The sequence below is a fragment of the Panthera pardus genome, unplaced genomic scaffold, assembly GCF_024362965.1.
Source record: "Panthera pardus isolate Hobbes unplaced genomic scaffold, ASM2436296v1 HiC_scaffold_10, whole genome shotgun sequence".
Classification (NCBI taxonomy): domain Eukaryota; kingdom Metazoa; phylum Chordata; class Mammalia; order Carnivora; family Felidae; genus Panthera; species Panthera pardus.
Genome location: NW_026526655.1, coordinates 34,966,301 through 34,990,375, shown reverse-complemented (window position 1 = coordinate 34,990,375; position 24,075 = coordinate 34,966,301). Strand labels below are relative to the sequence as shown.

Below are 24,075 nucleotides of genomic sequence, written 5' to 3'. Positions count from 1 at the left end.
TATTTTTATATACTGAATAAGAACTTCTACAGAGGTTAAGCTTTGAAAGCAGTGTGTGGAAAGAAAATTATGAATAGCCATAGTTTCCCTTGAAATTCCTTCTGTTAGAAGATTGTGTTTGGAACATGAAGGCTAAGACAATGTGTTACCGGACAACGTGTTACCATTGATGGGCATTGGTGATAGTGTATGTCTTCCAGCCATAAACTTTTTGGTCTTATTCAGATCTTACCCCACACTTGGATCATCACCTTAACAGTTATGGAACTAATGCTGCAGCTTATCAGATTTCTTCCTCTCAAACGTTGATAGTACAGATGCTAGATTTGTTCAGTAGTGCCCTGGACAGGTCTGTATTGGCTTGTGAGAACCAAATATTCAATTTTGAGGGATTTTGTGAGCCAGTCTTTAAACACAGCCATTATTAAAAATTAAACAGACTTTACATAAATAATATTCTTTTAAAAAGCTAATAAGTATCAACATTCATATTTTTCTAATGATTTTACTATTATCTATGCTCTTGAGGCTATGTATGTTTATTTATCTACATGGTAGAAATACCACATAGTGGTATGCTATGTGCATCTCTTCCCAGATCCACATTCAGTGACATCACATTGGAAGCATATCAGCCATGGTGAAAGTATTTTTACTCCTAAAATTAATAGAAGCTATAAGTTAGAGCTTTTTCCCCAGAGATTCAATTGCTCAACTTTTACCATCACATTTACGGCCAGGTTATATGCCACAACTGAAACAACTTGCCATCTAGCAATAAATCCAACACAGCCATATTTCCCTCTAAAACAGAACAATAGCTACCCTTTCAGTTGGGCTACTGGTGAAGTATTTGACTTTCATCTAGGGGTTATGCTATTTGAAAAATGTTTATTTAAAAACATTTGAAGCAATTCTGTCTCCCAAAATGAAATAACTATCGAATTTATGAACAAACACAATTTTCTACACGCACACAAAAAGAACATGTTAACAAATGTAGTTTTCTATAACAAACTTATCACTTCCAAGATAACTGGTCCAGTTCTTAGAAGAAAGCTGTGAAAGCAAACCTCTAAATATTGTAAGAAAGCTCTTTTCCCTTTCAGTAAACAGACCTAGACAGAAATTCAGTTTTATGATGAAAGATGTAGACTAAAACAAAGTAAAAATGCAACTTAAATGTTATGGTAACTGGTATATAAAAATTCTCTAATATTTTCCCTTGTTTCTCAACAACTTCTTCACTCAAAAATTTTTAGTTTCTTATGAAGTACTATTAAAACTCTGGCTTATGGTTGCAGTTATGTTAACCCAGCCTGAATGGATAATCTTTGTCCAATGAAATAATCCACACTAGTGAGGAATTGAGAGCTTTTAAAAGCAGAGATCTTGTGATTTGTCTTTTTTTTTTTTTATGCACAGACAGTCTTAGAGAGATGGATTATTTGTTCTCAGATTCTGTGTCTGCAATTCACATAACAACCATCAGGAAGTGGCATTGTAAAATTTGGCCAAATTGATGAAGTAGATAACCTTATGCTGAGTGTGGATAATTTGCAGATTATATTTTGGTTCACAATCCATTTGTTTGAGCTCTTTCTAGAATTATAAATGCTAGCCACACTGATAACCTTCATGTTTATATTTTAAGGAAAACAATAACATAAAATTCAAAGAAATGCAGTTAGGTATCACATATACCTTCTAAAATGGTCAACTGATATAAATCACCACTTCATTTAATTTTGTCTTTCTCTTCAAGACCGAGGAAAAACATTTTTTTGTAATTTCCATCCTTTTTCCTCTTAGAATCAGAAGAATTTCTGCAGTGGGTACTATTAGCATTCCTGTGGTGGGCCTTTCCTAGTGCTTGTAGACTTGTCACTGATTATGTGGCCAAGAACAAAAACAAAACAAAAAGTCTCATACTAGTTCTCTCTAGCCTTTAATGTTTGCTTATAGTTTATCAGAGAGAAGTTGTCCTTTGCCTCTTAAATACTTGTATTTCATGCCATGTAGTTATGTTTTAGACATTTCAGCTCCTTTCCTCTACTCCAAAGAGAGATTCTTAATTTAAATACTTCTACATTCTTCTTAGCAAACGGAAAGATAGATTATGGAGTCTGAATCCATTCTTGATCGTGCAGTTTCTTCCTAAACTATTCTTGTTCTTAAAAAAAAAAAAAAAAGTATACCTGTTAACCAAGTTTCCCCATGACCCACTGGCAGCAAGCTTTTACCCTTCTGGATGTTTAAACTTATCCAATCCACACATTTATATTGCTTCTGAAATTTTTAAACTGTATTTGAACATGATAATTTTCAATTTATTTTTAGTACAAAACTAGCATGTTCTTATTATGAAAAATGCAAAACAAAATTAAAAGACAGGGAAATAAAATTCATTCATATTTCTGTCCCTAAGAAACAACCACAATCAGATACTTCTGTTCCCTTTCAGTCTTTTCTATGCATAGTTTTTGTTTTCTTATTTTAGCCAATACTGTGGCTACTGTATATATGATTTTATATTCTATATACAATTTTAACACTATAACATAAGAATTTTTTCACGTTATTAAAACCACTACATAAATATCATTTATACTAGCTGCAAATTTTGAATATACTTCATAAAAATATAATGATTTCCTTACCTTGTCCATCATACTTTAGAAGTGTTGACTGATCAACAATCAATACTTATTGAACACTGTGCTGTACTAGAAGGGTTGGTGAACATCTAAAACACTCCTTGCCTTCTTCAGGAACTTAAGATCTAATGATGGAGGTGAAGCATATACCTAAATGACCCTACTCTAGCATAGTTGGTGATAGGCCTGCAGAAGGATCCAGACAGTGAGTGGTACAGTTCTGGCTGGGGTGTTAGAGCAGACCCCATGGAAAAGGGGGCAGGGGCCCTGACAAATGGACATATTTTCCCTAAGAAAACATGTGAGAGAGAAAAGACTATGTAAGAAAAGCTTAACAAAGGGCCACATATGAGATGTTATGGGGTTGCAGTTTACATGAATTTGGGCATGGGTGGGATATAAGGCAGGAAGAGTTGGTTGTAAAAATTATGGAGAGCTTTGTGATACTTCAGGAAGAATATGTAATCACAAGAGTTTTTTGTGATGAATATCTGTGTTCCGAAGAGCCATTTGACTGATTTGGGAAACAAGAATCCAATTACTCATAAAGCTATCTCATTGAAAAAAAATGAAGCACAAATAAGTAATATTTTTTTTTATCATTCCTTAAAATTGATCTCTTCTTTATCAGGTCACTTGTGCCACTGTACTAGATACCACCCAATTGTAGAAAGTAGAAAAACTTTCTGTGTGGTAAGTTAAATTTTAAAAATTTATTTCAGTTGATTTAGTACATGGATGAATGCTTGCATAAAATCATCTATTGCATTCAATTATTTCTAAAATACCCTTATCTTGACCTTTCTAACCAGTGAAAGTTGTTGAATGCCACTGTTGGTATTTTTTAAATAAACCTTTAACATCTATCCTGTTTATAGCCCTAAATTGGCACTTTCCTAAGAAGTAAAGTACATGGTCCATGACTTCAAGAAACGCAAACTCTATTAAAGAAAGAAAATAAAATATAGACTAAGAAATAATAAAAGAATAATTGAAAAGCAAAATATTAAAAGTTCAATATATCCCCTATACCATGTATATCAGTTTTGAAGGAACATGGACTAAAGAAAATTAATGAGTAGGAAGGGGAGACACAAAGGAAACATTGGAGAAGGGGAGTTTTGAGCTAGGTCTTAAAAGAAATGATAGGAATGAATGGGTGAAGAGGGACCAGTAGAAAATTCCATGTAAGAAAATGCATGGAAGTAGGAAAAAGAAAAATGTCCAAGATTCAGCTAATGAATTGTTGTGGCTGAAGCATTAGAGAATAAAAATATATCATTCTTGGCTGATGAATTTACAACTAAAGCTGATAACCAATATATAGTCATTGTCTAGGAGTAATACGGGAATAGTATTTCAAAGGGAAAATTCTTGGCACCTGCCAGTAAGAAGGATAAGCCTGGAAAGACATGGTGGGGATGAGGGCATGGACTAGTGCAATCTCCCATATGTGAAGGAATGAGGACCTAGACCAGTTGGGAAGATATGGACCCAGAAAGATGACTTTCAGGAATGGGATTGCCAGAATCATAACCTCCAGACAATAAAGTATATAGTTAGGAAGAAATCCAAGTCACCCTCAAAATTAAGAGATTAAGAAACAAGATAAGATGAAGGGAATTGGAAAAGGTGATTTAGTGTGTGGTATGGGTGGGGGAGGGTATAGTTTTGAGATATATTAAGTTTTCAGAATGTTAAATATCAACAAGGTTTCCATTAAGGTGTTTTCCCATTTTTTATGGCAAAATTAATTTTATATAATTTTGGTTGACCAAAAATAATTCAAAGAACACAAATTAATTCCACATACCAAAAAGTCTTTGGGAAAAAATCTGCTTTTAGGCCAGTAATGAAGATCTGAAAAGCTTTAGAAACTACAGCCATTTGGAATCCTGGGCAAGATACTATTATGTTGAACCATATGCATGACCAGTATTGCACCATTTTGGCCCACAAAAATAGCAACTTCATATCATTTAACCTAATACTACATGATTGTTTTCCTGGAGACAAAGCCTACCTATACAAAAATAGATATTATTATCTCACTCACTTGGATCCCCACATTTAGCCATTTGTCATTTGTTCCTTTATCATGCACAGCATTGTCAGAAAATCCAAATCCCTCCTTAAGTCTGTAGAAAATTACCTTATAGGTAAAAATATCAGCCACCACCTCTGTAGCACTTCCTGTGTGTCAGATACTGTGCATACCTTTTGCATATTTAAATCAAACAAACCTGTTTGATTTAAATGTTTGAGATGGGTTTTATTTTCCTAATTTAACAAACTCAACCTAGTGAGTACCTGTTAAAGCAGGAACTAGAACCGAAGTCTCCTTGACTCCATAGATGAAGTCAAACCATAGGTCTCCAAACCACCCAGACCCTTCGGTTGTGCCTACACAAGAATAGGACAAACAGGAATGAAAAGATTAAGTCACAATTGAAGTAAGTGACCGGTGAATTCAGGCCAAAAACACTACTTTTGTTCTGCATGAAGTGTCCTGAAAATTAAGATAAAATGGTTTGGGACTTGAATCATGCCAATAATTCAGAATATCTTCAACAATACCCAAATAAACTCAGATTTTCAGTTTATTTTTATTTGTGTATAGAAAGTCTTAAATGCAGTTTGCCTTCTCAGGACTTCATTAAAGATACATGCTGTATCACTCTTTATAATAGCCATCTTTTTTTTGTTTTTGTTTTTGTTTTTTTTTTAATTTTTTTTTCAACGTTTTTTATTTATTTTTGGGACAGAGAGAGACAGAGCATGAACGGGGGAGGGGCAGAGAGAGGGAGACACAGAATCGGAAACAGGCTCCAGGCTCAGAGTCATCAGCCCAGAGCCTGACGCGGGGCTCGAACTCACGGACCGCGAGATCGTGACCTGGCTGAAGTCGGACGCTTAACCGACTGCGCCACCCAGGCGCCCCTTGTTTTTTTTTTTTAATTATCACTTTGTTAACTACTCCATTTACCTCACTCCGAGTGGAAGCCTTAGCTGGCTGACCCCACCCTCCTCTGACCTCCTTCATGATCCCCTGGGATTTGGATGACACATTAACAAGACCCTATTTATAGCATGGTTGCACATTCCCTGTAATTTTCTCTAATTGTTCAGTGATGGAATACCTTGTTCTCTGCTCCATCCCATTACAGAGCCCTTGAAGGCAAGGACCTGCTCTGTTACTTCTTCCATAGCTCCTTCCATAGTCCCCCTGCCCTTGGGGACTGTGAGTACTAGTACTAGGTTGGTGTTTTATGAATTGACCAATGAATTTGTTTTAAATTCTTGCATTACTTCCTAAGGAATCAACTGTTTGTGGAATGAAAGGATCAGGAAAGTGTTGCGTGGATCAAGAAGAGAGATCTTTTTGAAGGGTTAGTATCCAAAATCTATAAAGAACTTATCAAACTCAACACCAAAAAACCACAAATAATACAGTGAAGAAATGGGCAAAAGACATAAACAAGCATTTTTCCAAAGAAGACATCCACATTGCTAACAGACACATGAAAAGATGCTCAACATCACTTAACATCAGAGAAATATAAATCAAAACCACAATGAGATACCATATCACACCTGTCAGGATGGCTAAAATTAACAACTCAGGAAACAGTAGATGTTGGCAAAGATGTGGAACCCTTTTGCACAGCTGGTGGGAATGTAAACTGGTGCGGCCACTCTGGAAAACAGTATAGAGGTTCCTCAAAAAATTAAAAAATAGAACTACCCTATGACCCAGCAATTCCACTATAAGGTATTTATCCAAAGGATACAAAAATGCTGATTTGAAGGGGTACATGCACCCCCGTGTTTATAGCAGCTCTATCAACAGTAGCCAAATTATGGAAAAAGCCCAATGTCCATCAACTGATGAATGAATAAAGAAGATGTGGTGTATGTATGTGTGTGTGTGTGTGTGTGTGTGTGTGTGTGTGTATATATATATATATATATATGCAATAAAATACTACTCAGCGATCAAAATGAATGAAACCTTGCCATTTGCAACAATATGGATGGAACTAGAGTATATTATGCTAAGTGAAATAAGTCAGTCAGAGAAAGATAACATACGATTTCACTTATTGTGGAATTTAAGAAAAAACAGCAGCTGAACATAGGGGAAGGGAAGGAAGAATAAGATAAAAACAGAAAGGGAGGCAAACCATAAGAGACTTAAATACGAGAATACACTGAGGGTTGCTGTAGGGATATTGGATACAGGGCTGGGCTAAATGGGTGATGGGCATTAAGGAGGGCACTCATTGGGAAGAGCACTGGATGTTATATTAAGTGATGAATCACTGGGTTCTACTCTTGAAGCCAATAATATATATATATTAACTAACTTGAATTTAAATAAATAAATGAAGGGGCGCCTGGGTGGCTCAGTCGGTTAAGCATCAGACTTCAGCTCAGGTCATGATCTCACAGTCCGTGAGTTTGGGCCCTGCATCAGGCTCTGTGCTGACAGCCAGAGCCTGGAGCCTGCTTCAGATTCTGTGTCTCCCTTTCTCTCTCTGCCCCTCCCCTGCTCATGCTCTGTCTCTATCTCAAAAATAAATAAAAATATTTTAAAAAATTTTAATAAATAAATGAAAAGAAGACAGATCTTTTGTGAATAGACAAGAAAAAGTAAGTATCTGGTGTTCCACTTCAGTTGGGATTGACTGAAAAATAGCCACCTAAATCCAAATGCATTCATTTTCTGTTCTGTAATGTAAAAGAGTGAATTCAAGGAGTAAAGAGTCTTAAAAAGCTTCAAAAGTTAGCAGGCCCACAATTTTCATGAGGCTAATCACCACAGAAGCATTTTCCTTCAGAAGCATTACAACTTTTTGTGCCTCGATCTGGCTTTACCATCACCCCCACACACACACAACAAGTACTACAAAAGGTGTAAACAGTGGTGCATCTTCATGCTCATGGCAAATAAATATCTGTTAATAATACCTGAGACCCAGCGTAGAAGCTTAAAACCTAGTTCCTGATGCCAAAAGAGGGATCCCAGAGGCAGTAAACCTACCCACGAAACCATTACAGCCCTCTGAGGGAGGGAAGAATTCTAGTCAGGGCCACCCTATGGCTCTGGCACCTCCATTTTGTGTCAGAGGTATGGCCCTGACTCTGAAATCTCCTACTTAGAAATTCATGTTCATCTTTCAGTAACTCTGAAGTTCAATTTGTATCTGGTTTTGTTTTGTTGAGGTGTGTACCAAACTGTATAATGAAGATGAATTCCATCCCTTGGCTCTATTCCAGGATCCTAGATCCCCTCCTGAACTAATAGTAAGATGCTTTACTTTTTTGTCCCATAACATGACATGGTATAAGCCTTTTTGCATTACGCTATGGAATGACTGAGTTTCAGACATTAAAGTTGGAAGTGTGTCCAATGTGATAACCCATTGTTACAAATTTGTTCAGCTCCACCATAAATAGTTTTAAGCGTGGTGCTGCCAGGACCTCCAAGATGCTTTGGTTCACCCCTTAATTTGAAGATCCTGAGCTCAGTGAGTCTAGTAACTTACTCAAGGTCACACAGCTACACCGTGAGATATGTTAAAGATATTTTGTAAAATTATACTTACAATGGAATTACATTATTCTTACTATTAGCCTCTGAGATTTCAACTCAGTGGGGAGAAATAGAGAGAAAGAATAATATAAATAGCGTGGTTAACTAATCACTCCATTCCATGACTATACTCAGAAGAGAGCATGAGGTAAGGGATATGATTCTACTGGCTTCCTAAAGTGTCACAGTCCCCACTTCCCCCTCAGAGTGTGAGAATTTGGACTCACTATTTAAAGAGTATACACACACACAATGTAAATATGTATGTATATATGAGAGACAGAGTTGTAAAAAAAAATTTATACTATAACTAGTGAATGACTTAAGAGATTCTTTCAAGGATAATTTTGCCTATAAGCAATTTTTGTCATACCAAAATGCCTAATCCCCAAAGATGAGGCCCCTTTGACTTACTGTTAGGGCAGAACTAGAACAAGAAGCCTGACCCTTTAATCAGACTATGACATTTTGCCTCCTCTTCAGAAACTCATTTCACAATATAGGTAGAGTTTGTTCCACTCTATAGTTGTTGATGATAGATACCTATTATGATGTTTTGTTCGTTTGCTTTAAAGTTTATTTATTTATTTTGAGAGAGAGAGAGAGAGCATGTGCAAGCATGTGCACCAGCAGGGGAGAGACAGAGAGAGGGAGAGAGAGAATCCCAGGTAGGCTCTGTGCTGTCAGTGCAGAGCCTGACATGAGGCTTGAACTCATGAACCATGAGATCATGACTTGAGCTGAAATCAAGAGTCAGATGCTGGATGCTTAACCCACTGAGCCACCCAGGTACTCCTAATGATGTTTATTCAATGGTGCCCACATGGATATTAGCAATCTAGGTAGTTTCACACAAGGACACCCTTTCCTGATCACTACAAGTTAGGTCAACCCAGAAAGCTAAAATGACCATCAGGCCCTTTGGGCAACCAGAGCAGTAGATATACTCATGGCATGTAGTTCAGCAGCCTTACTTGAAAACCTGTTGGCTTTGTTTCTCTGCAGAGAATGGCAGAAGATCCAAATAAGACAAGACTGACATTCCAAGGGGAGAGGACTACCTGGATCATTCCTGTGAACCTCAGTGAGCTTCTAGAGCTGAAAGCCAATATCCCTGATGTACTCTTTATCATGGGGAACACTGCAGTGGGTGGGTGGTTTTTAAGCAAGTTCCTTAGTCTAGATTAGGTAATCCAGACTTCTGTCTCTCTTTTTAAACTCTTCATAAATGCAATGCAGTTCACTTTAATTAATACATACCTCTGTCCTTTAGAATCCTTCGTTGTTTTCTTTTGCAAATGTGTCATTTGTGTCACAATTTTCACTCTGGATTATCCATAAACAATATCTGTTAGCCCCCATTGACTTCCTTTTCTAATTGCTTTACATGCTTTTCTCCTTAGGGACCCAGCATTAAATTTAGAGATGAATATCATCCAGTTTTCATATCTCTACTTAGGCTTCCAGAACTGTTTTATGCACAGCACAGATGATGGTATGTACCGTCTTTTTCATTGGCTGTTGGTAGGCTATTAATAATTATATGCACTGGGCTAATTTGAGCACTTAATAGAATATATGACCTCCTATATGTGCCCTACTATGTGTCCTCTATGAGCTTTTTCAAACTGAATTATTCAGCTATGTCACTGAATACTGCATTGTCATAGGAGCCATACAGTGGGAAGATGTAGGTTGTTCCACATATAGAGAGAGACTGACTGAATAAGGACACTTAAGAGAGTGGCTGGCCTGTAGGAAAAGTTCTTGCCAGAGTCATAAATTTGCTTAAGGCTCATCCTATACCGACACACATTCACACACACACAAAAATTCTGGGACACAAAATTTGAAAATTTAACTGTAACAACCTTATTTCTCTTCATACTCTTTTCACAGTTTACCAAATGCTTTCACATCTTGTTTCTTTTGATCCTCATGACAGTCCTGGAAGGTAGACATAGCAGGTGGTAGCCTTGGGATCTCCGTTCTCAATCAAAGGACTGAAGTAACTTCCCCAACTTTGCACAGCTAACACACAATCAAGTCAGGACTAGATTCCAGGGTTTCTTACTTTTAGTCAAGTTCTCCTTCCCACAATGCACCAAATAAGGCTATCTGAGAAAAACATATCCAAACTCAGCATTTGAATAGATAACAAGTAATGGGAGGTAAAAATTCTACTTTAGAGTAAAGTATTCCTTGGGGCACCTGGGTGGCTCAGTCGGTTAAGCTTCTGACTTCAGCTCAGGTCATGATCTCACTGCTCATGAGTTCGAGCCCCATGTTGGGCTCTGTGCTAACAGCTCTGAGCCTGGAGCCTGCTTCAGATTCTGTCTCCATCTCTCGGCCCCTCCGCTGCTCACTCTCTGTCTCTGTCTCTCTCTCTCTTTCCCAAATATAAAATAAAACATTAAAAAATTTTAAAAAATAAGGTTTTCCTCATTGAGTAAACAGAAAATGAGAAATTGTCTGCTTTCTCCTCTGATCTGCTAATATTAAGTCAGTCTGCCCATTCATTTTCTTTTTTATCTGTTGCAATGTCCATATCAGTTGACTCATAGGGAGAAATGGAGCAAGGGGAGGCTGGGCTGGTACAGAAGAATGTTGGAAGTAAGGTATGGATGCACTTGGTTGGGTGGGGTGGGAGTGAAGGGACTGGGGAGGAGGTAGAGCCCATAACACTATGTCAATGTTTCTCAATCTTTTCATTATTGCCTCACTAAGGAGCAAGAGGCATTTTCCCCCAATCATCCCTCCATGAATTTTTAACACCATAGGTAGGCCATATATCTGTTTATGTACAGTATATGTATATCAGGGCTTTATCCATCAAAAGAGCAAGATTTTTTTTTCACCCTTTTGGGGCTGGTATTACCCTCCTGGAGAATGCATGAACTGGATGACATCCCTGCTCAAAGCATTCCCTGAAACACACTTGCAAAAAACCTGACCCAAGGTACAGACAGGTGTCTATTCTTATTGCTTTGTTAAGGAAACAGTATGAAAAGATGGCTGTATAAGAAGGGCAAATGGGCAACACAAATGTGTAGGTCACTTTCCACTTAGACTTAATGATCTTTTAAAAGTTTTATAGAATCTGAACTGAAATTTCTATATTTGATCAATTTATTCAGGAAAACACTAATTGCACATTAACAAAGTAATGAATTTCTGATATCTGTCGCTGGTATATCCTAAAATGTATGGCATATATGACTGAGAAAAAGAATTTGGTACTTAATATTTGGGAATAAAGCATATTGCCAAAAATATCTTTATCTTTGGTTTCTCTAAGTTAATATAAAAAGAGAAGATATATTTGAAAGATTGTTTCTGTGCAGCCCATACATCTTGTTATAGTTCAACTTCAGTTTATATTCTCCTATCTTATTTTCAGGGGTGCAGAATGTGGCCTGGCTCTGTTGAATGATGGCTTACATCTTATTGTTTGGGGGCAGCAAAAGAAGACTAAGACCTACTGTGCTCTCCTGAAGCATCTGAGGATGCTTGCCAGAGCTCAGATTAAGAATATGGCAGAATGCTCTCTAGTGTGATATGAAATAAGCCACAGTTATAGACAGTCATATAGTTCTGTTCTGCTTAGAAAACATTACTCTGAAGGGGAACCCCAAGTCAATGTTGAACAAGTCTATACAATATGAGTATGAGTGGGTATATGTACTCAAAATGAGAGTCATCACGCTGCATTTATGTGTGTGTCCAAAGTGAGAAGCGGCAGGGTGCCTGGGTGGCCCAGTCAGTTGAGCATCTGACTCTTGATTTCAACTCAGGTCATGATCCCAGGATTGTGGGATCAAGCCCTCTGTCAGGCTCCACACTCAGATTCTTCCTTTCCAGGGCACCCGGGTAGCTCAGTCGGTTAAGTGTCCAACTCTTTATATTTGGTTCAGGTCATGATCTCATGGTTTGTGAGATGGAGCCCCATGTCAGGATCTGCACAGAACCTGCTTGTCAGAAGTGCAGAACCTGCTTGGGATTCTCTCTCTCCCTCTCTCTCTCTCTCTCTCTCTGCCCCTTCCCCCCTCTCAAATAAATAAAACTTTTTAAAAAATCTCTTTCTCCCTCTGCCTCTCTCTCCTGCTCATATACTCTCTCTTGGGGGAAAAAAAAGTTAAAGTTCAACCAAGGGGACTGTCCAGCTCTAACAGGCTATGAAATGTTTTAGCCAAGGTATAGTAAACAAGAGCCTACATTTCCAAAATACTCTTTTATGTCTGTTCCTCCTCTTAGACCTTTGCCCCAAGGTCAGTTTCTAAGCATGTGCATCCCATATGTCTATTCTTGGATGTCCCCCAGTTGTCTAGCTTATTGAGGTTTCCTTATTATTTGAGGTTTAAGAGTAATTGGTTTGAACCACTGCCCATTCCACACATGATAGGTAGTTCAGTGAGACTTTGGTGCAGGGCATTTCTCCTAATTGTCTCTGGCCCTGTTTCTGTTGATTCTCAAAATTCACTGCATATTTTCACCTTCTGCATCTTCTGTCCCTTTTTCTAGACCACACTGTTCCTCTCAACATCACCTTGCCCCCTTAACTCCCTTCAAAGGTTCTCATTCAAGGCTATGTCTGAAGGAACTTTATCCACAGTTTGGAGTAACAGAGAAGAATTCTACTACACAGCACTACAGTAAGCATTTTGAATGGGAATGCTACATAGCCCAGTTCTTTAGTGTTTATTTACTCAGACTCTAGTCCTTACTTTCCCCGATGTTATTGGACACTCATGCTAGAGTCAGCTCTCAAAGAAATTTTCTTCTTCACTGCACATGGAAAAGGAACATTTTCTTCAGCAATAAGTTTGAACTGGGGTTAGGGATGGGAATCTTGCACAACATGTTGTCTGACTCTATTTAGCTGCCCTAAAATCATACCAGATCTTTCTTTGAAGCAAAGAAGGGAATTAAAAACTTGCACAAGATCCTTGTACACATAATTCCTTGTTTGTCAAATAACTGGCTTTAAAAATGTTATCTTTTTTATTTAGACTTTAGAAGGACATGTGGTGAACAGACCTAATTTTTCTGACCTAAATACCATTTTAGCAGCAGGAAATCCTCCCATCAATCTGATATCTAAAGGCAAGAGACAAGTTTTAGGCATTCTATTATATAATTACCACTGTCAGTTAGGTAGCTCCTTTCATAAAGCATGAACCAGGAACCCAAGTGTATCTAACTTAGATTCACCAAATATATAGGTTATATCTGTATTACCTCAAGTGTAAGGATGCAACAGAGGTCAATTATCCTGTTTTCAGATGTTCTATATCTTGCAGATCAGATAAGTTACTGCACTGGACAATTTTTCTTAACTATTTGGCCACATTTATGCACAGTCCAAATTGTAGTATCAAAGCATTTTTTTAAAAAAATGAGATGTCTGTCTGTGGTTTTAAAGCTTTATGGCACATTTCATTTCAGAGTATTATAAAGTTGGAAATTTTCCTCATAGGGACTTAACTTTCTAAAGAAAATCAAGATTGTGGGGCATGTTACTCATTACTTCTCTCTTTATTTAAAGACAGCTTGAGCTGTGCCAAGAGAGAATTATTTAAACTCAATTAAATAACAATAAATGCATATTATTCATAGAGCTATTGATGTAAGAGACCCTCTTTTTTATTACAATCACATTTTTGAAAATACAGTGGCTCAAGTAAGAGAATATTGTCAATTGTCTAAGAAAAAAAAGCTGTGTAGCAGGCATTCCACTTGTACGCCTGTTCCACCATTGTCCCAGCTGTAGAACTTTGAACAAATCATTTAACCCCTCTGGACCTGTTTTCCCATTTATGAACCTATGTTGTACTCAGTTGTTTCCAAATAGCTTTAAAGTTCTTCAAGGCCAAAATTTGTGAGTGTTGTGTAATGGGAGCTGAGAACCAGAAAAGACTTTTCAGATTATCTGGTCCAGTCCTGTCATTCTGCAGATGAGGAACTGGAAGCCCCTACGGTTCTGTGACTTGCCTAAGGTGACCCAGCATGGAAGCTGCAACTAGAAACCAGATCTTCTGGCTTACAGTTCACACTCTCTCTTTCCCCAGATTCATCACAACTATCCCTTGCTTCATATTCTCCAGTTCGATAAATTCATTCTGATCAAGGTCATTTTCTCTAATAGAAGGAGAACAGCAGATTCCTTTATACAGCCATTTCCTTGAGAGATCACCTAAAACCAGCCTTAAATCAGAAAAGATTATGTTATCTGTTTCTATTCCCCACTCTACTCAGGTAAAGGCTCCCTGACTCACTGCCCACCCCGAGGGAGCCCAGCTTACCCTGGGAGACTTCTGGGGCTGCTCAGAGGAAGAGGCAAATTCTCAGAGGACCATTTGATTTGCTTTCATATCAGGGCCACATTGTGACTTCTGTAGAAGCTGGCCACACAGATGCCGTCCTACTTTGTGACTCTAATGTTTCACGCTAATAATGAGATTTAACCTAGAATGAGAGATTTAAACCTGGAAAGCACTTGGAAGACCATTTGATCCAGTGGTTTTGAAGCTTTTTTTTTTAAGAGTAAAATTACTTGTTTGCATGAAATTTACGTAGAACACCAAACTAAACCAGTTAAAAGTGGAGGTATGGTAGTTCATCCTGAGAGGCAGCACACCTCCTGATTTTTCCCTTACCCCTCTCAGCAGCCCCGGAGGCACACAGCCATCTCATCTTAAAGAAAGTTAAGACCCAAACAGTTTAAGTCACATGCCTGAGGCCACATGTAGTGACTCAAATTTTGAAAATAGATAAACATAGACTCTGGAGCCAAACTGCTTAGATTTCAACCCCAATTCTTCCATTTCCTGTGTGACCTTGTACAAGTTATGTAACCTCTCAGTTTCCTCATTAGTAAATTAGAAATGAGTAGAGTTGTTATGAGGATAATATATTAATACCTATAAAGCACATGGACCAGTACTCACATATACTCAATACTATAGTCAGCAACATCATTCACAGGATCATTTTCATTATAATTAATCATCAGAGTTGTTGCTATACAGCACACAATGGAGATGAACAGTATTCTGAGTGTTTTTTTTATTTCCAGTGGCACTTTGTGCCAGGATTCTAGCTGGCCCAACATTAGGAGAATGCCTTTGCCATTGTCAATGCTGGGATAAGTGTGAAGTTTGAAGATGGCATAGGCATGATTAAGGACCTTTAAATGTTCTACGGAAATGTTGGCCCCACCATTGTCTCTGCAAGCCAAATGTGCAAGCAGCTCATTGGGAAGTATGTCACAACACATTTGGAAATGAAATTCAGGACTTTGTATTTTAATATTTTATGAAAATGGCACTTGGAGAATTTTTTTCTGATTATATATATATTACATAATCATATAAGAAATTTAAGCACTGTGGAAGAATATAAAGAAAATAAAATTCACCCAAAAGCCAACCTTCTTCAAGATACAATTCTTTCATTGCAGTTTCTGTAATAAGATGAACACACAAATTAATCTAAGTAGATAATATATTCAAGTCTTCTTTCTTTCTCCTTCCTTCCTTCCTTCCTTCCTTCCTTCCTTCCTTCCTTCCTTCCTTCTTCCCTCTCTCCCCTTCTTTTCTTTTCTTTTTTCTTTTCTTTTCTCTTTTCTTTTCTTTTCTTTTCTTTTCTTTTCTTTTCTTTTCTTTTCTTTTCTTTCAAGTAGCCTCCATGCCCATCATGGGGCTTAAACTCATAACACTGAGATCAAAAGTCACATGGTCTACTGACTGAGCCAGCCAGGCACCCTTCACATTTTCATTTTTAATTAACCTGCAGAATAAGTAAATGTTTCCAATACTGTATCCTAAGACATCTTAAAATGTCCCTACACTACATAAAGATGAAATATTCAAAAAGTTTAAAAGGCCTTCTTCATGTCACTCTCATTGTTTCTAGCATTTGGAAAGTAGTTTTTAAAAACTCTTCCAACAAAATTAACTAAAATTTAAAATGAAAAAAGTAATAAAATTAAAAAAACTTTCTTCTAACTAGTGCTTTTACAGTAATTTTTATCTACCCATTGTATTCATTGTCAACAATGCAATGGAACTTAATGCAATTTTTTCTCAAATACCAAAGTAAGTCAATGCTTTAGAAGCATTTATGTAGAAACTTTCATTTGTAAAAAATTTACACCTGTCATCAATAATTTAGTCATTTACCAGTCATTACCTATGTAGTGTGTGTGCCAGGCATGGCCTATTTGCTGGAGATACCTCAGTAAGACGAGTTTCCAGATCTTGGGAAGCTCTGATTTGAGTACTTTTTTATCCAAGCTATTTGAGGTAAATCAACATTCACAGGCCATGAAGTTAAAAATAGTAATAAAGGAGGACTTGGTAAGGAAAATTTCAGAACCACTGCAGCAGATTCTAAAGAAAGCTTGTGAAATATGTGAGGGTATTTTGTTTAGACTTTAAAGATGAATACAGATTTTTCTCCATCTTACCTTGCTCTGTCAGTTTACTCTGTCTTTGCCTCTTCTGTGACATGTTTACATTCTTTCCTACCATGCAATAGGATGACCAAATGCTGAATGATACTTGCTGACTGGTCCTGGATGAGATTTACATGCCACCAGTAGCTGAGGCATGATAGAATACAGGTGAACCCTCAGCATCAGCTCACTTTTCAAATTCTACCTCAAAGTGAGGTGAGCAGTGAGGAAAATGATAAATGACTTCTCTGGGTCTCTGAGTGCCTTGACATTATGAGTGTGAGTCTGCATATGAAGGGCTTCCCTGCCCAGTTTCTCTACTGCACCAAGGTTAGCAGATTATCAAGGGTAAAGAGGGTGGAACTCTCAGTGTGGTGCTTCCCAGCCTCCTTTTCCTTTCCTTCCCTCTCCCTTCTCTCCTGGGCTAAAAAGGGGACAACCTTGCTCTTCCTATAGTTTGTGTGACCATATAGTACACAATATCAAGTTGATCTACAGTAGTGAAAAGCTTTCAGTAATTAAATTATAATCTCTTCCTATTTTAAAGAAAATTTTCTTATTAAAACAATACCTTCTTTAATATTTAGAAAATGTGGATTAGCCAAAAAGGAAGAGAAAATCTTTTGTCTATCATTTGTCTATCCATCACCCATAGATAACCATTATTAATATTTTGGTATGCGTCCTTCTAAACCCTTCTTTATGAATGTGGGTATGTATATGTCACACATATATATCTGTAGAACTGTTTAGTATAACTTGTTTATTTCACTTAGTAACAAACACCTTTCAGTGTTATTGAATATTCTTCATGACATAATGACATAATGGTTGCATGATGTGTCTATGGATAGGTGTGCCATTATTTGATATGTACTTTATTTTTGGACATTTAGATTGTTTCTTGTTTTTTAACTTTTTTTTTCTTACCTACCCTAGTTTAAAATGACCTTCACAGCAGTGTTTCTCAGAATATGGTCCATGACTGTGAGTGTCCCCTTGATAAGTCATGAGCTGACCCAAAAATGGCAGATAAATGATTATGCATTTCTTTTATGGCTAAGTCTGTTAATTCAGCTAGTCTTTTTAAATAATTTTTATTAATTAGCATTTATATTTATAGCATTTACATTTATAATAATTAGCATTGTTATAATATTCTATTATTCTGTATTACATAATATATTTACAACATACATATGTCATCAATATATATCTATTATCACTTATAATTTGTTAAATACATGTCTTTTGTTTTACATCTTTATTATCATATGTTCTCTTGCATATTACACATTATATATTCTATCATTGTAGAAAATTCAAACACAGAGAAGCAAAACTTTTAAAAATCAACTGTAAGCCAGTAGTCCTACCATAAAGACTGTTAACATTTGGAATACATACATATATTTTTTTTTCTTCTTTTTACAAGAAAAAGGGGTAATACTATACATAAATATTTGTAATCCATATTTTCACTTAATTGTAATGCATGGGCATTTTTTCAATCAAAATATTGTTTTTTAGGCATAGAATTTAGTGATTCATCACTTACATGTAACACCCATTTCATGAGCATTTTTCAATGTGCATAAATACAAACACACTTCTACAAAACCATTTTTAATGACTAGGAACTATTATATCTTACAATGCACATAATTTGTTTAGTCAGTTCCCTCTTATTGGATATTTAGGTTAATTCTAATATCTTTACTATGACAACTAATCTGAAACTGAACGTCCTTGCAAATTAATCTTTTCTCCCTCAATTGCTTCTTTGAGATTCATGCCCAGAACTTTGACCTGGACTTGAAAGCACGGCCTCCATTGGAAAAACAAATTCTTCCTGCCATTTGAGAGGAGAGCTTGTCATAAAGGAAGTCTCCACTTCCTGGAAATAGCATTCACTTTCCTGTGTGTGTAAGTAGATATAGTCATTCTTGAAACAACTGCTGCTAGCCCAGGGAGCTCGAAACTCAGGGTTCTTTCCCAGCACAACTGGTGACCAGTATCTGAGAGAATAAATAAGATAACCTATTTCTACATGTGATTTTCTAAGCAAGTGATTCAGATTGTAAAGTTAAATGGGAAATTATCTTCTTTTCAGTATCTCCAGAATTTTCTGATATCCCAGAAGAGTTCATGAGTGCTCTAGAAGATTTCCTTGTTATAACACCCCAAGGAATTCGGATGTTCCAGGTCAGCGGGTAGAGTTTTTTGTTTTTTGTTTTTTAAATCTGTCTATGCATTCAATGAATGCATTATACATGTATCTCCCACTTTTCAATAGCTATTTTTTTTTATTACTTGTAAGGGTAAAGTCTACTAAAGCCAGCCAACATTACCAATTTTAACTCACACACGACTTGCTTGGTTTAGCTTCTATGCTTTTACTCAAGGCTTCACAAGGAGTTAGATTCTAAATGTCTCTTCTCCACTATATCAGTTTTGTTGCTTAAAATGTTCTCCTTTTCTTAGTGAATGCCTGTCCTTTCTTCAAAACCCAACTCAACATTCACTGCTTCTAGGACCCTACTTGACACAGCCATCCTAAATCTCCCAGGAACTTGTGTATTTTCTTTGCACCATATTGTGTAAATGTGTATATTTTGTTATGTATAAACTGTTCTTTATTGCTATATTAAGTTAACCATGTTATTTTAATATGTATTTGTCTGTATTCTGATACCCTTGCAAGCTTGTAGAATCTTTAAGGAGAAGAACAACATCTTCCTTTTGGGGAGGTGAGGGGGTAGATTGTAACCAGAATATATCTCTTACCACACTGCCCAATGGACATTTATTAACTCTGACTCACAGATATAGATACCCAATTGCCTATAATTTTTCTTCACTTGTGAGTAAGCCAGATATATCAGACCCAATTTTCAGTGCCTGAGAATGTCTGGAAGTAAAATAACTTGCTTTATTCATTGACAGTGTGTGGATCCCTACCGACCGTCACAAGACCCCATCAACCACCCAGTCATGCACCAGTCAGCCATTAAATATGCCAGGGAAGCTGTGTTTAGTGATGACATGTCTCCTGTTGCCCAAGAACTCTTCTTGGCTTTAGTCACAAGCAGCAGATCTCACACAAACATCATGTAAGAGAGTGAAAAATATTCCTATGTATTACTGGAATGCATTCACAATTTCACATCACAAATGAGAGGTTATTTAAGTCAACTAAGAATTCATTTCCTCAGGGCATCTGGGTGGCTCAGTCCACTAAGTGTCCAACTTCGGCTCAGGTCATAATTTCACAGTTTGTGAGTTCAAGCCCCACAGTTCGTGAGTTTGAGCCCCACATTGGCTCTGTGCTGACAGCTCAGAGCCTGCAGCCTGCTTCAGATTCTGTGTCTCCCTCTCTCTCTGCCCTTCCCCCGCTCATGCTCGCTTGCTCTCTCTCTCTCTCTTTCACAAAAATAAATAAATGTTTTAAAAAATCTTGAAAAAAATATATATTCTCTCTTCTGAATGGAAATCAGTCATTTTTTAGCATATTTTTGAAAGAATCTAATGCCAAGAGTCCAAACATCTGCCAAATATTGACACTTTTAAACACAGAATACTGTCCCTTATTTAGTTATGAGGTCCATTGTAGTTTTTCCCTGTGTTTGAGGAATCATTTATATTGTACCATGAACTTACCCCTGTAAACTCTATGTGTACTTTCAAATTTTCCCTCCTAGATCAATTGATATTTCAGAAGCCCTGGCACTTCCAGGTATTGTCAATGTGATAACAGCAGGTATTGTCAATGTGATAACAGCAGAGGATGTTCCAGGAAATAATAAGCATCAGGGAGAAGTTCTCTATGCACCCAATGAGGTGTGAGATTTGTGTGGGGCGTATTATTCAAATGATTCACTGAAAACACCAAAATGATTATTGGTTATGACTCTACATCCATGGATTCATGTTCACATCACAAAAACTGCAGGGAACCAATGATTCCACATCAGTGATTCTCAAATTCTCTCTTGAAATGTGAACATAAGATTCTGATCATAAGCTATAAGCCCTCTCAAAGAAGGTTTCTAAAAAAGTTGTGAAAACCATAGAAGCAATATAGAACACAGGACATTAAAAGAACCGACAGAATTTCAGGATGACTGGATTAATATGTGTGATATGGGAATGATGGGGAATACAACTGAAGACAGAAGCCAGATAATCAATTTCTGCACCCAGTTTTTGAACCCCCTAAATCCCACTCATGCCACTGTTTTAAATTTATTCTCATAGGTGGAAAATAATCTTTCCTTTGGTCATAGGAACCCAGTGGGTAAATGTAAGAATGTGGGAACAGTAATTCCTTTTTAATGATTCTGTGTCTTAGCTAATGGTAACACGTGGCTTTTCTGCAGGTGATTTGCATGAGTCAGATTATCTGCACTGTGGCTGCTGATACCTATGCTCATGCAAGAGAGGCAGCTAAAAAAGTGAAGATGACTTGTGAAGACATAGAACCAAAGATTATCACAAAAGAGGTAGTCGAGCCACTTCATGCCTTCTAGAATGACTAGGTCAGTATACTTTTGGCAGAATTCAACTGGTGGAGTCACAAAATAGTATAAATTGGGCTCCATCTATACTTCATTCAGAGTTATTTATGTTTCAAAGCAAAGGCTCAAGAAATCGACACCTCGAAACATAATACTGAGAATTTCCCTGCCTGCATTTCTACTTCCTTCTTGTGACCACTTCTCCCATTCTCTTGACAAGACATGTTCTCATAATATAGATAGGTAACACCAGAGGAATGTCCTTATGACCTCTATGTAAAACTAGTCGGTGGGAAAATCCAGAGCACTGTGAAACTGAGAACAGTCATAACATTTACTGTCCTGTGTCTCCTGCCCCCTTCCTACAAGCTCTGGAGATAGAAAACTCAGATTGGTATTCTAACTCCATCTTTTAGTAGCTCTTTCTTTCTTTCTTTCTTTCTTTCTTTCTTTCTTTCTTTAGTGGCCTCTTAATAGCAATGAAAGCTTTGGCATGTCACGTAAATTCCTCATACCTCAGCTTTCTCAACTATAAAATGGGAGCCATAAAGCACCTACATGAAAGTCATTAGAAGGTTTAGATGAGAAAATCCAGGTAAAATGCTTAGAACAGCACCTGAGAGATACGGAATGCATGTAGTAAATGTTTGCTATTATTTTTGTTTTAGTTGTTGTTATTAATGAGGGCAAGAACATGTTGCATAGTGCTTTATAGCCCCAGCATTTAGCAAAGCATTAACCCAAGGTCAGTCTTAATAAATGAGTGTGATGGAGGGAGAAGTGAATAGATGGGTACATGAACAACATGAAACCCAGCCATGTAGGATACTTTTTCAGTATCCTCTGATTCTCCTCTGTTCTTCCCAAGAGTTGCCAAATTCAGGTCTTTCCCAGTTATCTTTTCAATGCCTTTAAGTCTGCCCCTTTCTTTCCACTCTCAATTTCACCCCTATCCCACCCTTCAGCACATACCTTACCACTGTCAGATTTACTACAATAACCACTTAAGGAGCCTCTTGTACTCCATTTTAAACCTGTCTACCCACCACATTAACTTTTCTACGCCTCAATGTTCATTGGGTCACTTTTCTTATACAATAATGTCCCCTTGGATAAGGGTCTTAGCATAGAACTCAAGGTCTTTCATAGTCCAACCTCAATTCACCTTTGAAGCTCATCCACATGCTCTTGACAGAAAACTTGCTCTCCAGCCAGCCTGGCCTTATTCTCTTTTTGGCCCCTTAGCTTATTTTCAACCTCAAGCTATTGCTTTCTGAGGTGGCCTTGACTTCAAATGATTTCCCCCTCTCTTCTCTAACTGTCCTAATTCCATGCAATTCAGCCTCTAATTTAGGTCACCTACACAAGGCCATTTCTGAGCATTTCCAGTTCCACCAGCCTCCTCCTTGGCCTCTCTCTACTCTTCTTATCTGCACCCCACCATAAAGTTGACACCTTAATACCCACTGCCTCAGGTCATCACTCAGCAGTCTAGAGGGTGGGACCTTCTAGATATGCTTATCTCCCCCTCAGCGCTTCCTCCAAGCCCTGAACAAAACTGAGTCACCAATACCTGTAGTCTATTGTAACACAATTTCTGCTGACTCTCTACACTCCTTAGATTGTCTGTCATGGTGTATGAATATCTGAAAGAACAGGAGCATAGCAGTTTGATGGCGTATGAACGGTTTATTAAGATATGAGAAAACAAAACTTTTTATTATTTTGCCCTAGAACACAATTCATTTTTCCATTGGAAAAAAAAAATAGAGCAAGGAAATTTAGAGCAAGCCTTTAAATATGTTGATCAAATCATTGATGGTAAGTTGTCTTGGGCCAAAAAAGTGATTCCTCTAAAGTTGAAGACTATAAGTTAATTATCTGGTTTGAGAAATACTGAAACTCCAAGGCAGAGCTCTCAACCCTAGTGTGATTTTTAAATCAAAATTTTAAATGCACAAATAATAAGTTTACAATTTGATGAAATTTTATGTATAGGTATAAATCTATGTAAACACTACCCACATCAAGATCTAGAACACTTCTGGGGAGCCTGGTTGGCTCAGTTGGAAGAGCATGCAACTCTTGATCTAGAGGTCATCAGTTTGAGCCCCATGTTGGGTGCAGAGATTACTTAAAAATAAAATCTTTAAAAACATATAGAGAGAGCCCAAGGAAAGCAACAGCGGCAGATGGGGAGGAAGCAGCAGGCTTGGAAGACCCATCTGCCTTCAGTAGGTTTCCGCTCTTTGCTAGGGACAACAATTAAGTGAGGTCCCCAAGTGAAACCCAAGTTCAAACCTGGACTGTTTGGAGGAGAAGAGACCAACATGGTGGAGAAGTAGGGGGATCTGAAGTTCCCTCCTCTCTCAAACAAAGCAGTATTGAAGCTAAAGGACTTTCAACTCTAAGAGTCCAGGTGGCAAAGCGACAGAGATACTTGCAAAGACCCACCAGGACAACATGACAGGCCATAGGTGCATGATTGTGAACTGAGAGAAATAAAACAAACAAAGGGGAGGGATCCCCTTCTGTAGAGAGACAAAGGGAAGAGAAAGAAGCTGGGGAAGCATAGGACTATATCTGGGTAAAAGAAAAACCACGGACCAGGATGGTGAAAGATTCAATGTCTAACTGCAGGGCTTTCTCCAGACTAGGGCTGGCTGCCCTTTTCACACACCTGGGGAGGTGGGGAGCCAGCCCCAGGCTTGGTAACTAGTTCAGAGGTGCAGTCCGCAGTGGGAGAAAACAATCCCCTCCCTGGAGTGCTATGGGAAGAAAGTATACATCCACTCAAAGGAGTGGCACGTCACCAAAACCAAGGTGGACAGTGTGGGAACATTGAACACA

At 37.6% G+C, this 24,075-nt stretch overlaps 1 pseudogene; it reads left to right on the top strand.

Moving 5' to 3' along the window:
* The window catches only part of LOC109254480 (aldehyde oxidase 4-like), a 67,440-nt pseudogene that overhangs the window by 14,224 nt on the left and 29,141 nt on the right, over nucleotides 1–24,075 (top strand).